The 13,639-nt window shown below is 36.8% G+C and overlaps 1 long non-coding RNA gene across 1 annotated transcript; it reads left to right on the forward strand.

The window, feature by feature from the left end:
• Positions 1 to 593: 593 nt before the first annotated feature.
• Positions 594 to 12,814, forward strand: LOC128091202 (uncharacterized). The gene is made up of 3 exons (XR_008211294.1): positions 594 to 646; positions 9,518 to 9,566; positions 11,307 to 12,814. It is a non-coding gene; the product is annotated as an uncharacterized LOC128091202 (long non-coding RNA).
• Positions 12,815 to 13,639: the final 825 nt, after the last annotated feature.

Here is a 13,639-nt window from a genome sequence, read left to right on the forward strand (position 1 = left end):
CACACTGGGTGCATGGTGGTGACTCTCTCTCTCTTGCTTCTTATAAAGATTCCTTGCTTCTTCTTTCCTATCTTCCCTTCCCCGTTACCCTAATTCATAATAGTGTCCATCCTCCCCTTTCCCATCTCCCTGATTAAGGTCTGTAATAAACTGGTCGGACCAACATTTGAACCATTGTTTCTTAATCTCACACTGGGTATACATATATTAAAACAACCTCCTCTCCCTCCTATAAATTGGAGCGAGACAATCTCAAATGTGTAGATATGGCAAAAATACCAGTCCAAACAGTTCCCACTCATGCCTATTTTAAGAACATGTCATGTGCAAACATCGAAGTGCTAAAATTCTGCAAGATCTAATGGAATATTGGAATTCTAAGTACTTCAGAGACATCCTGAGATAGGATGGTGTAGGGGAACAGTAAGATCCTGGCTTAAACCAGTGATTGAGCACCTGGTAAAAGGGTGTGACTGGTACATGGAGCACAAATTGTTTGCACCTGTGCTCCCCACATGTGGTGGATCGAAGGTGGAGCCACCCTGGGTTCATATTAGGCCAGCCACCAAAGGGAGAGTATAAGTTGGGCCTAGGCTGTTTCCTGAGAGGGAATGCTGCACAGCTGCATCTCACCCTTTGCCATTAGGTGAGTCCAACTCTTCTTTCTGTGCATGACTATTGGCATATTTGTGACTTCTTTACCTAGTATTGCCAAGAACATGTCTGAAGCAATTTTGCTTCTTTGTGATCAGAACTGATAGAAAGAACCAGGTAAGTCTTAAAAGAGCACCCACTTACAGCTTTCCAAATGTCACTTTTTACTGCATCGTGCAAATCAGTAGATGTAGTAGTGTTTTCTAATGGCATCAAAAAAAGCCATTACATCAGCTTTTTCTTGAATGCTCTTCCTTCACCCCCAAATTTCTTTTTCGGTTCTGTTTTCTTTTGGGGTGATGTGAAGTAGGTTGAAATATTTGTATTGGTGTTTGCTGTTTGGCTTTGTTGAGCAATTGGGTGCGCAGTTGGGGCCAATATAATAAACAGGCATTACTTTTGTAGCTGCCATCATGAATTATACACACAGTTAATGCATATAAGTAACAAAACATTTTAATTTTTAATATTTATAAAAACATAAAAAAGGAGAGCTACACAACCATGACATTTATGGGATATTTGACCTTGTTTTGTGAAATGCATCAGTCTTTTTTAATGGCAGTGGATTCAATTCTTAGTGAGGTCTTCAAGCGTTCATCAGTTTCATTTTTTCCATACTTCATCCTCAAAAATGGTCATACATACTGCCAGAAAGCAATGATGTGAATAAAGTGTGACTGTGAAGTGCGGGATATTTCTCTTTGCTAAGATAAAGCTTCTGAAAGTTCAGTAGAGAGAGACATGATCGTATTTTTTTTATTTTAATGTCTTACAGCAACTCAACGTTCCAAGGCTCTCCTTGTCTTGATTTCAGCCCAGTTAGGGTTAATAGCATGCTGATGTTTGATTGTCACTGAGCGATGGATTTGCTGGCTGCTGCCGTGATGGTATAGGGCAGAGGAGCCATGCAAGGCCACAGGCAGCTCACAGGCCAAGGGTTGGATGTGCCTGTGTTAACATATCAGACATACTGTGGCTTTGGAAGTCAGGAAAGCAGTGCCTCATTTGGATGATAGCCGCAGCAGATGTCTTTTATTTTTTTTCTGGTATTAAATTGTAAGGTTTTTGGACGGATAAAAATTAGACTTTGTGTCAGGGCCAGGGCATTGGTCTGCTCAGTTAGCTTGTTTTCACAGTAACACATCACCTATGCTTGCAAAAAGATAAATGGCATAAATTATCTACTGTATAACATAAGCAGATTTATAATAAAATGTGTTCTATCTTTGATGAACATGCTGCAACTGAAACCACAGTGGTACATCTTTATGATCATGAATATGGAATCAGCAGCTAAAATGAGACTTCAGTACTGTTATGAATGTTTAAAAGCATTGGTGCCACGTAAAATTATACGTATCTTGGGATGCTTATCTATAATTCCAATGTGCAGCTTTGAAGTGCTGGGAAACAGAGGTCTGGGATGGAAAGGCACCTATTATTGATGACTGGAAGCAGACTCTGCTATTGTCCAGATGTATAGTATGGAATGACTTTCCTCTGACTGTTAACTAGAAATTGTCAAGTCTCTTGTCTTCCTAACTTCACAGCTCTTAAAGCAGTGGAGCTGGAATGCAAGTTAAGGCTCTCCTCTAGGCTTATGCACACAAACCCACCATGACAACACTTCTGTTTAGCAAGAAGGACCTGACGCTTGAGTCAGATGTGTTAGAATTTTTAGTTGCTTATGCCCTGATTATATTCAGCTCATACTTTAGAGCGTTGAGCAGTTTTGAGCTTCTTAATGCAGTAAGCTGGACACACAAAATTACGTGCTGTTCCTAACCATGTGGGGAAAAATCTGGAAGAAGTGATGTCCTTGTCTGCTCTGTCATAAATGTAAAGATGGAATCCAGTCCTTTCTTGTGCTGTCCATGCTGGGTTTGCTGTCTTTACTTGCAAAATCTTTCCTTGCTGTTTTCATGATGCAGTTTTTAAGTCCTGTAGGAGAAAGCCTCCCACTTTTGGTGATAGGGATTCATTTCTAAAACTAAGGAGGAAAAACACTCATTTTATCACGTATTTAAAGACTGGTAAGTAGAATGGGCTGGAATTTTCATCCAGTCAAGTGTATCAGAAAGCATATCTGAGGGATGTGTTAGTGTAAGAGAGGAATCCAGTAACACTTCTGTTATTCCAGATTCGGAGTTCGGTTCAACCACAGTAAACTTCAGAAGATCTGGAAGTATTCTAGTATGAATTTCTCTCAATCTACTGGCAATACTTTCATCTTGTCTTTCAAGCGGATGTTCTTCATCCCTAAGTTGTTTGGACACTACAGCTGTAAAGCAGTGCGAGGAAGAATGCTTGCACGATCTAAAGCCCAAGCCATCAGGACAATTTCATTCATGGTAGTGTGTAACTGTTGATAATTTCCATTCTGCTTTTTATTTTCATTCTCACAAACCTTTCTTGTGAAGATTTTATCTCTGTAACAAAAGCAACTTATTTGAGATTGAATAATTGGATTATCTCCCTGCAGCTGTCATAGCCATTTGAGCACATCTTCTGAAAGGAACAACAGCAGTGTAATTCTTATGTCAGTTTTCTTTGATGATTCCACTTCCTTGTTCCATGGAGTGAGTTAGTATGTTATCCATTTGTTCGCATATGTGAATGCCTTTTAGTATCCACTGGTGTTGGATTGGATTGATTTGTCTATTTAAATATATAAAACCTTTGTGTATGTATATTTTGTGCTGAAATTTTTTCACTCGCTGTAATGGTTTTAGCAGAATGATGGGAAAGTTCTTTCAGCTTTTCCACTCCCCTCCTTTAAAAAACAAACAAACAAGCAAACCGAAAAAAAATGCAACCCTGTCTTTTAATCTCCTCTGTGGTTTAGAGCTTTGGCCACACGGGTATGATAGGGGTTGTGGTTTGCATATATCTTGGGTCACAGAAGCTGCAGTATTTTGGTTTGCTAGAGCTGGAATTCACAGTTGTCATTTTGTTTCAGTCTAGTTCAACTCTATTTTTTTTCCTGTCCTGATTTATAATGGACAGTATTGGGGTTTACTGGCACAGCTTCTGTTCGTATTAGTGGGAACTTCAAAACTCAATCTGAATCCATAAAAGGTTCTTTAGAAATTGCTTTTCTCATCACGCTCAATATGAAATATAACAATATTGCCTTCTAAAGATAAATTCTGTGATCTAGAGACTGGCTCATGGCAAAGAAATAACATTGTTTTATTTTCCTTTTCTGCTTCACTCTTCTTTCATAGATATTTGGTAGAAATCAGGTCTTTGGGAAAAAAAGGATAAATTTGAACTCTCAGGGTCAGTCATTTTGTTTCATCTTGGCTTCAGTGCACTTGACTGAACAACTAAAGGATGTAAAATCAAAACAAGAAATCCAGTATTACCTATATATCCCATTACATTTTTCATCACAGCAAAATCTGTCACTACTAGCAGGAGATGATGGGAAGATACACTGCTGCCTGTGTTTTCTCCTCTTTGTTGTCAGGTTTGTCAGAGGCACGTAAACATCCTGATAGAAATTGCACAAAATGTAATTTTCCCAAAGGGAAAAGGGGGAAAAAAAAAAAAAAGCTTTACAATTGGATTTTTTAATTTTCTTCAAAATGAGAAAGTCATAGAACCATTCTTCATCCTCACATTAAATAGAGAATGATCTAATTAAGGAAGCTGCACACTGGCTATTTCATTGTGCATAGCACTCATATCCGCTCTAAAGATAAGAGATGTCTGCCTTTATATTGAAAAAACATCAGAAGAAGAAAATCACTAAAGCAGAGCTTGTTTAATTGTGAACCTTATGATGTAGAAACAGAAATGCAGTTTGGACTATACTTGTGTCTGGCCAAGACTGAATTTTCCAGTGTTTTGTTTCCTCAAGAAACATAACTACAAACACTTCTGAAATTTATACTGTGCTGATATAGAGCTCGTATTGTGTCCATTTTCTTTTCTAATCAAGCTACTTTTAGTTATCCGTGATCTAGGAAATTTCTTAGGTTTTCTTACTGAAGTTCCTGTAATCAGTGATTTTCTCCTTGATCATTACGCCTTAAAAATAGTACTTCTATTAGTGTTCTCCATTCACTTGATTCTTTTTGTTGTTTGTTTTTGAGAGCCTTCGCACTTTTCACAGTAATGTACGTCTAACGATATGTTAACTGTTGGAATAATAACTGCCCAATCTTGTTTTCCCTGGCTGATAAGATACCACCATAGAACTGTGTTTTAAGAAGGTGTGTTGTACAGAAGTTAACACAGTGCCAGTGGGTTTGCTGTAAGAAGGAAGAAGCAAAAGTAACATAAAATAACAGCAGGAGGAGACCTACCTCTATGAGTTACATGTTACTCTTCCTAACTGGCTTAATCATGTCATATTCTTGAGTACTATTTACTACTATCTATTAAAAGGCTTTCCCTCCTTTTGATTATGACATGCAATGTCATTTAGGTAAGTCTACACCTGCATTTCCTTCCTTTAGGTTCCTCATTATGTTGAGTTCTAAATGCGTACAAATTACTGTCAATGCTGCTTCTTTCCAACATTTCTTCTTTCATGTTGCAAACAATTTTGTGTTTGACTTTCATTTCCAAGTGACATTTCACTTGCCTGTTTCCTTGCAATACACTTCTGGCATTCTAACATACTAGCTTTTCCAGTTTCCTTCATATCGATATTTCTATTCTCTCTTCTGTCTACATCATCATTCTGTTTAACTCCAACTAAATGCATTCAATTAAGGTAGTAGTTTTGCACTTGTCAGATAATTGAATTAGCTCTGCTGAGAAATAGGAAATCCCTGGAGAAATCCACTGGATTTCAGGAATTGATATATTTTGACTGTGGCCAGTCAGTTTCTGAGGCTGATCTGTCAACCAAATCAAATTGTTTTTTTTGTTGTTGTTGTTGTTTGTATGTTTGTTTGTTTTTTTCCTTTTAAGCAAAAGGAACATTAATGCTTCTTTTTTTGTTTTGTTTTTGTTTTTTTACTTTGCTTTTTTTTTTTTTTCTCAGTGCACTCTCTTGCTTATTCATTTCTTTTCAGGAAGATGAAGTGACTTGTAACCTTCAGTTGTCATTTGTTTTTTAAACCTATGAGTTTTTTGTACTTGAAAAAAAAAATAGCAGTAATAGTTTAGAATAAACTCTAGGGTTTAAAGGATACTGTAAGAATGGGTCAGAATTGTTTACTGTGTCAGTTTGCTTTTTATATGCTGTGAGAGAGGGCTCAAAAACATCCATTCAACTGGTGTGTGAAAGCCTCCAGCAGCTCCTCTGCAGATAGACAACTGAGCTGTCTCAGCTCCCCCTGTATCCTGGGGGATGCTTAGTACTCATAGAAGATACTCTTATGTTACCATCACTCCCTATGACAGAGGGAGGCAACAGTAATGCCACAATGTAGAATCTGTTTTTTCAGAAGTGTTCATGTATCTCAATGCTGACAAGGCTTCTCCTGATAATACAATGTGACTGTGTGTAATGTAATCTACGATATTTTTAGTTGCAAATCTGGTTAATTTTATAAACATTTAAAGAAAAGAATGGATGGAGATGATGTTCTAATGAATTATACAAACAGTAGTTAAATTTCTATGGTAATCTAAGTTAAATTATTCACGTAGAAGTTTTGTCATAGAAATAAAAACAATGTATTTGATGTCTTTAGTTGTCTTACAAATAAAGCATTAGAGTAAAATAGAAGGGAGAAGGCGAAAGTGGAAAACAATGTTTAGAAATATATAAACAGCTGTTTTGTAAGCAGAGAATGCTGCAAATTCTCATCATTAATTTTCTGTTCTCACCCAGAGAAACATTCATCAATGTAATTCTCTTGATGATCAGTTTATGCCCAACTTATTGATACTGGAGACTATTTTCACATGATAGGAATTTATATAAGGCAGAATAGTTTAGATAATATTTGAGAAGTTAGATTTGGTCAGGTAATATCAGCTGTTTACAGACTGAGATTTAAAGAAAATAAGACAGTTTCTCTTCAACTGTTTCCATGTATATTGCATGGTGAAAACTGTATGTATTTCAAATCATTCATTCAGACATTTAGTAAATTATCTTTGACTTTGCTTGTTTGAAAAAAAGGCATCAGAATCCCTAAAGAGGCAAAAGTTATTATAAATATTGTTTGCAGTATTTTGGTTGTCCAGTTCTATTAGATTTTACTTTTATTTTACTTCTGATGAACCTTTCAAATCTTTGTAAAGTGGGGAAGGCTAACACTTTATTACACTATAAAATGTGAACAACTTTCATCTATGGAGGATAGTATTAGACCTTGCTAAAACTGATAAGAATACAAAATGAGGAGTGAGAGGTTTGTAGACAACAGAAGATTATCTTTACAGTACTAAGAAAAAGAATTTTAAAAATGATTAAATTGCAAGTGAGTTGGATATTGTCCACACTTGAATATCTCCTGCTGCAAGGCAGGGGAAGAAGCGAAACTAATGTAAGGAGCTCAGATTCACAAACAATGGTATGGTATTTGAATGGCTCAGAAAAGCATGTAGGGAACCATAAATGTTGGGCAAAAAGCCTGAAAAGTGCAAAGCGTAAGTGCATGTCTCAAATTTTACTCCCCTCCACATGTCAGAAACTTCAGGGTACAGAGATTAAAAGCCTTCCTAAGACAGATATGCATTGATATTTGTCCTCTAAGCATGAATTGGAAGCTGGAATACTCCACACTGTCTTGGTGTTCCAACCATGGAAACATGGACTCTGTTCCCTATTCTGCTTTCTCTCTCTTGGCCCCAGTTTATTCCCCTCCCCCAGCCCATATCTGTGAGGGGAATTGAGTTTCAAGTGAAAAATTAAATCACTTAACTGATAGTCTGGTGGCCTGATGGCTGATCATCAGGAACTTGGCTGGGGGCTTTCATCCATTAAGTTGCCAGCCTGGCTCAGGCTGGGGCTGGCCCTGTTGCTAACTGCACTTAGACAGCTGTGGCCAGGCCTGCTGGTTCTCCTTAGGCATCTCATGCTGGCCCTGCAGTTGTTGTAGCCCCAGACCCCACACACTGCCTTGCAGCCCCCTGCCATGCTCCCCAGTTGGATCACCCAAACACTGCAGGGATCCAATTGCTCAGGAGGCTGGTGGTGGGGGTGTTTCCAGGTATCTGAGCTGGAAACTGCCAGAAGTGCTGCCCATAAGACAGCAGATAAGCAAGGAGCCATTTTCAGCAGTTCAAGGAGCTGTGCTGCCTGAAAGACATCTTTAAAATTATAAAATAGGGTTACTTTTGAGATCCTTTGATGCTCAAGAAAATGAGAGTTTATATTCTTTGCAAAAGGGATGTTTTTGGTATGATTGGATTTGCACTACGAAGTGGTTCCATCTTCAAGAGGGTCCTGAGTACCAGCAGGCAAAAAGGGTATGCCATACTTGAAATGTATGAGATGAGATTTAATTTTACCATTGACAACTACTTCTTTCATATTTAGGTATTTCCTGCTTATAATGTTCTGCCCATATAGTTGCACAGAGATAACAATAGAATTTCCAAGTTAGGCTGTGAAAATACAAGTGTGTTGGTGTGCTTCTGTTCACTCTTTTTCCAGAGAGCATGTCAGTGTATGAAAAAAAAACACCTATGAAGCATCTAAAGACTTTCTGGTGATGAAACGTCGTTTAGAACTACCTTGTAAATTCTATTTAAATACTTTTCTGAATCTAAAGCCTGACTTCTTTATCAGCAGGTACGTTAGGTTAACCATCTCTCCTTATTCATTTTGCGAAGTATTAGTTTTGTTAACCATAATACTCTGATTATCTGAGTACCTCAAGAGTTCCAATAATCTATCATGCTTATTTTTTAAGTTGTGCTTTTTCTACGGAAGAAAAGAATTAGCAATGAACAGGAGACTTGAAGGATCATTATTAGAACGTCTGTCAAAGCGTATCACTTCAAACAAAAGCATCTGAAAGTAAGCTGCAAAAAGGGGAAAACAATGTGTAGGTCAGGATGCAAACAGCAAACATTCATTTCAGAATCTGATTTTGTCAGTTCAGTGAGACTAAGATGTTTCTTCTGTTTCTAAAACATGAGATCCTATGTGGCAAAATCCACTTTTTTCTCATTTATCTGTCAGATAATAGCTGCAATGTCTCTGAATGAGAATTTCATTCCAGATGAGCATTCTTAAGTTCTGTACAAATAATAATAATAAAATGAAATTTTATGCCTTGTCAACCTGTTCTTTACTTGAAAAATGTAAAGTATCTTTGCATTTGATTACAGGTTTTTTTGTTGTTTTTTGACCATTTTTCCATTATTTTCAAGTGAATCATTTATCTAGCTTAGGTTCCTGAGTTCAGCTTGTCTTGCTTGATACATTTTAAACTAAAGTATGCATTGTGCTTCTAATTCTATGTGGCAGAGTTTTCTGTAAGCTGGGAAATGGTTATCATCTTTGTATCCCTAAAATGTAAGTGAAAGAGGTCATCTCTGTTTCCGTGCAAGTCAGTGTACTTGTACAGATGCATAATTTCTAAGCTTTGGTAAACAAAAGAAATAAGGAAATTGAACTGAAATAGCTCTTGGAGGAAAAAAATGTAGCAAAAGAAAGCCAAAATAGTATATAATGAGAAATATGCATCTAGAAACACAGAAGACCTCACAAATGGAAATCTTGATTGCATGCAAGTTCTCTCTCTCTTAGATATCTCTTTGCCCTTATGCTTCACTACCATCTGCTAATCATTTAGTTTTTCTAGAGCCTGTCATATTCTAACATCTCTGTGGCAATAATACACTGGTCTTGACAGAGTAAGGACTAACAAAATATTTTAATTAGCACTTTCCAAAAGTTCCAATGGTAACAGGCTGAATTGGCCTTCTTTTCTGATTACAGCTGAGAAGTGGAAACTTTGTACTTGGGAATGTGAGCTTCTTTGATGAAGGTAAGAGGGCACAGCTGCAGAAACTTGCAAAATTTCTTGTTAAAGTGGACCTATGAAATTTACTCTTCACTGCAGAATTTCAGAGAAAGAAGCACAAGACCAGTAATATATTAATGCTATGCAACATCACTTCCTCTATCTGTATCAATCCCCTCATTTTCACCATATTGACCAAAGTCAATATTCATCAATTGCTTTTAGCTAGAGCCTTCTATAGAGGGCTTGTTTCCTGTTGTTTCTGTAGCGCGTTCAGTCAGATTGCAGTATCTACCACTTCTTTGTATTACACTTATAATGTAGATTTATACAACTGTATTGTAACCTGTCATTTCTTTCCCTTTGTCTAGCTTTGTAATTTGGGATTTCTATGTATGTTGTTCTGGTGAGCCTGTCTTGCAAGGTAGCCGGCTGGCCTGTGTGAGCATCACCAACTGTAGCCTTCTTAGCATTTTCATTTGTGATCAACTGCAGAATTTATGTAATATTTCATTTTCAAGCTTTCTTTGGAATAACACTGAATACAATTCAGATTTAATATAAGTTTTAATTAAATAGTGTTATCTGTTTGCCTTTTTTTTTTTTGTTTTGTTTTGCTTTGTTATGTTTAATAAGAGCAGTGCATTGTTTTGCATATGGGATGAATTGTGTTCACCATTCATGACCAGCTATTTAATTTCTCATTTTTATTTTATTCATTCAGTATTTGTCCTCATATTTTATTTTAAATTATAAGAACATGTAACGTGTAATGACTCTGGAATTATTAATTTCCTCATGGGCTTTATTACAGTAGTCAACACAGTGCATCATGGTTTTTTTTTAATTATTTTTTTGGTGCTTCTGAGGCATTTGTTTTTTACAAACTCCTGAGATACAACATTAAAAATATTCCCATTTTACTGAGAAGAAATTTAGATACTAGGAAACTAAGACCACAGTTTCACAACAAGCAAAGCTGATGTATTCTTTGTGTTGTGGCTTTTTTTTTTTTTGTCTGTTTGTTTTTGTTCCCCCCCCCCAACTTGTTAGACTTCATGGCTAAATTCAACTCATTGAAAACTCTTGCTCCTCTGTCTCCCATGATTAAATTAATGGAGGTTTGAGGGAGGGAAAAGCTGGAGGGATTGAAGCCCCTCTGCCTGTCAAGAAAGTTGGGCGGTTAGATTTGTTTCCTGGTGTCTCTTACAACTTCATAGGAAGGTTAAGCATGCTGTGAGTGAAGCCATATTTATAATCATCACTGAGCAGTGATTTCCATAATCTCACTACCTTTTGATAATCAAGAATGCACTGTAAATATATGGTTCTGTATAAACATTTTGGTACTTTAAGTATCCTCATGTAGTCTGCATGTTATCATGTACCAATCTGCTTTGTGTTTTGAGACTTCAGGTTTCAAACTTTTGAATTCAAGTTTTTTCTCCAGAAGGGAGTGATAAATGTGCTGAGAACATAGACTCTTCACTGGCAACTCAGAATATATCTGAGAATTAAGAAGGCTTTTTTCAATGTTTTGAATTTTACCCAGTTATCAGCTAAGGGATCTAGTTTTACCTCTCACCCCAAAGTCCCAAGAGCACTTTTTAATATAGGGCAGGCATTTATTAGTGCAATGTTTGTACTAACCTAATGCCAAGACAGAACATGCTTATCAGTGGATAAGCATTGTGGCAAACACAAAATAGGATCAAGTGTTTCTATACTCTGTGTTTAGTCATACCTTTTTTCCACCTGCTGTAGGTGATAAAAAGGTGAAGTTTAGACTTCAGTGACAGCAAGACTTCTTTGGGGCTGCTTCTGTTCCCAGCTGGGAGAACAAGTTCAATTGTCTTCTGTGTGAGACACTGACAAGGCTAATGATGTTTTCAAACCTCCGAAAGGGACCATGCTGTGCTGTTGAAAGTGGCAACTGGAGTAGCTTGATCTTCTGTATTACAGACTGTACTAGCTTCTCACTGTAAGATCACAAAATCAGTCAATACTGTGAATGACTTTTTTTGAGATAAATCATGTGTGAATATTGCATTTGGGTGAAGAATGCACAATAAATTACCACTAGAGAATAGTAGAATTGCCATCAATGGAAGGTGAAATTAGTTTAATTTTCTTCATACCACCTCAATCTCTTTGGCAGGTACTAGGATGACAACTACTTTTTCAGTACTTTCTTTCAGAGGGGATGAAATTATAGGAACTGTGCATTAATTATTCCTGTTTTCCCTGTTCACTTTTATACTCTCTAACTCTGAAAGGGTACATAAGCTCTACAGATAGAAGCTGCTTCTCTCTGCTCTTTACTTATTTTCACAATGTACTTATATTATGCTCTGAGTGAGAGAGGGTCCTGTGGAGAAGAATAGCCTGCAATTGCAATGAAAGCTGTTTTTGTTATTGTCCCTGTTCTGCTGAGGTAGGTAGATGTTATCTTGAGTGTTCAGTTTATTGCATCTCATTTTAACACTGTGAAAGAGGAAGGTTTCTAAGAGAGCTGCCAGCCAATCAGAAAATCTCTTTATAGAGGATCCTAGACAATCCAATGGATTTCTATGAAGTAAAAGTCTGATTATTTATTTCCTACATGAATAAAATCTAATGCAAGTGTGAAAATGTTTTAGATAATATCTGTCCTTTTTGAGTGGTTGTGAGGTGTAGCTTTATATAAAAAATGCTTGCACTGCTTTAAAGAAGCTGGTGATAGCTGCATTCAGATGAGGAAAAATAACTTTTAATCTTTGTGCAAACTGTAAATATGTTTTTGGCAGCCTCTGTTTCTCAGGTGCTTGAGAGCCCACAGGAATTTAGCAAGACTTGTATGTAACAAATCTATTTTAACCCATGACACAACATTTGCACAAACTTGACTATTCTACCCACGTTCTTCCTGCTGTATCTGTTTTTTTTTTGGTGTGAGCTTCCCAACACAGTGATTGGGAATGCTGGCAGGGTTTCCTCTTGTGTGCCTGAAATGGCTAAGAAATCTCTTTCCTCTATCGGATACAGTTTACTAGTTGATGAAGAAAAATGAAGAGGATGTGTCTTTTAAGCTCATTCATCTTCACTAGTCTTGAAAGATCCTTTTAAACTGTGGTGTTGGTCATGCTTTTTAGTAACTGGGGCTCTCAACCAAAAGTATTGTATTGGTCAGGTGCAGCATTTTTAAGAGGACAACATCATATAGTGCAAGAACAGTGTAGATTATTCGTTGTCAAAATTATGCAAACAATGAAAAGGTTTATTTGGTACTCGCTGGAGGCAGAAAAGTTAGCTATTGCCTCTGAAGGTCTAATTTATTTTTTTTTTCAGTTCCTCCCAAGATTCCCCTACTTGTGTGTGGTCAGAGTTTTCACTTACTCATGTCTGTGTACTTCTATACAGTCAGGGAAGTCCCTACTGAGGGTCACTCAAGTACAGCATGCATCTTCTTGTCCAGACCTGCTAAAACATATGCCATCTTTGTTTAATGTGAGGGGGAATAATGCCTCAGATTTTATTAAGGCTTATCAAGTTTTGGTGAGAATAGATCCCTATTCTCCCCAGGGTAAAAGCTGCCCACTCCTTTTAGTCTACAGACTTAGCAGAAGAAAGAGAAATGAATTAAATACATGCACTATGTCAGGTGAAATAATTTTACATTCTGCTTGAATATTTTCTGATATTCTTTGGGATGCATGTTTAGTAATAGTCTTTTTTTTTATTTTATACTTTTTATACTATTGTTAGTAACACACTTGCTTCTGTAGAGGAAAACTTAATGCTGTGAATGGTTGTCTATGTTAATGGAGAATCTGCGCAATTATGCCTTTTTCAGTATTGTGCTAATTTGACATAATATTTTTCTTTAATTTAGGTTTCATTTATTTTTTCCCTGCACCTTTATAATGTGCTGTCTAAAAAAAAATGAGGCCCTGTCTTTTTTTCCCCCTCTGTTTATATTAGCATTAGAAGTGACTTGTATTCTTTCCCTAGGATATGAATGAGATTGTTCAAGTGGCATTTCACAAAAATGTTTATTTGCCCTCTGCTGCCCTTCTAAAATAAAATAGTTCAACTACACATATAAAATTGTATAGATA

This window comes from Tympanuchus pallidicinctus, unplaced genomic scaffold (assembly GCF_026119805.1).
Source record: "Tympanuchus pallidicinctus isolate F22 unplaced genomic scaffold, pur_lepc_1.0 scaffold5, whole genome shotgun sequence".
Classification (NCBI taxonomy): Eukaryota; Metazoa; Chordata; class Aves; order Galliformes; family Phasianidae; genus Tympanuchus; species Tympanuchus pallidicinctus.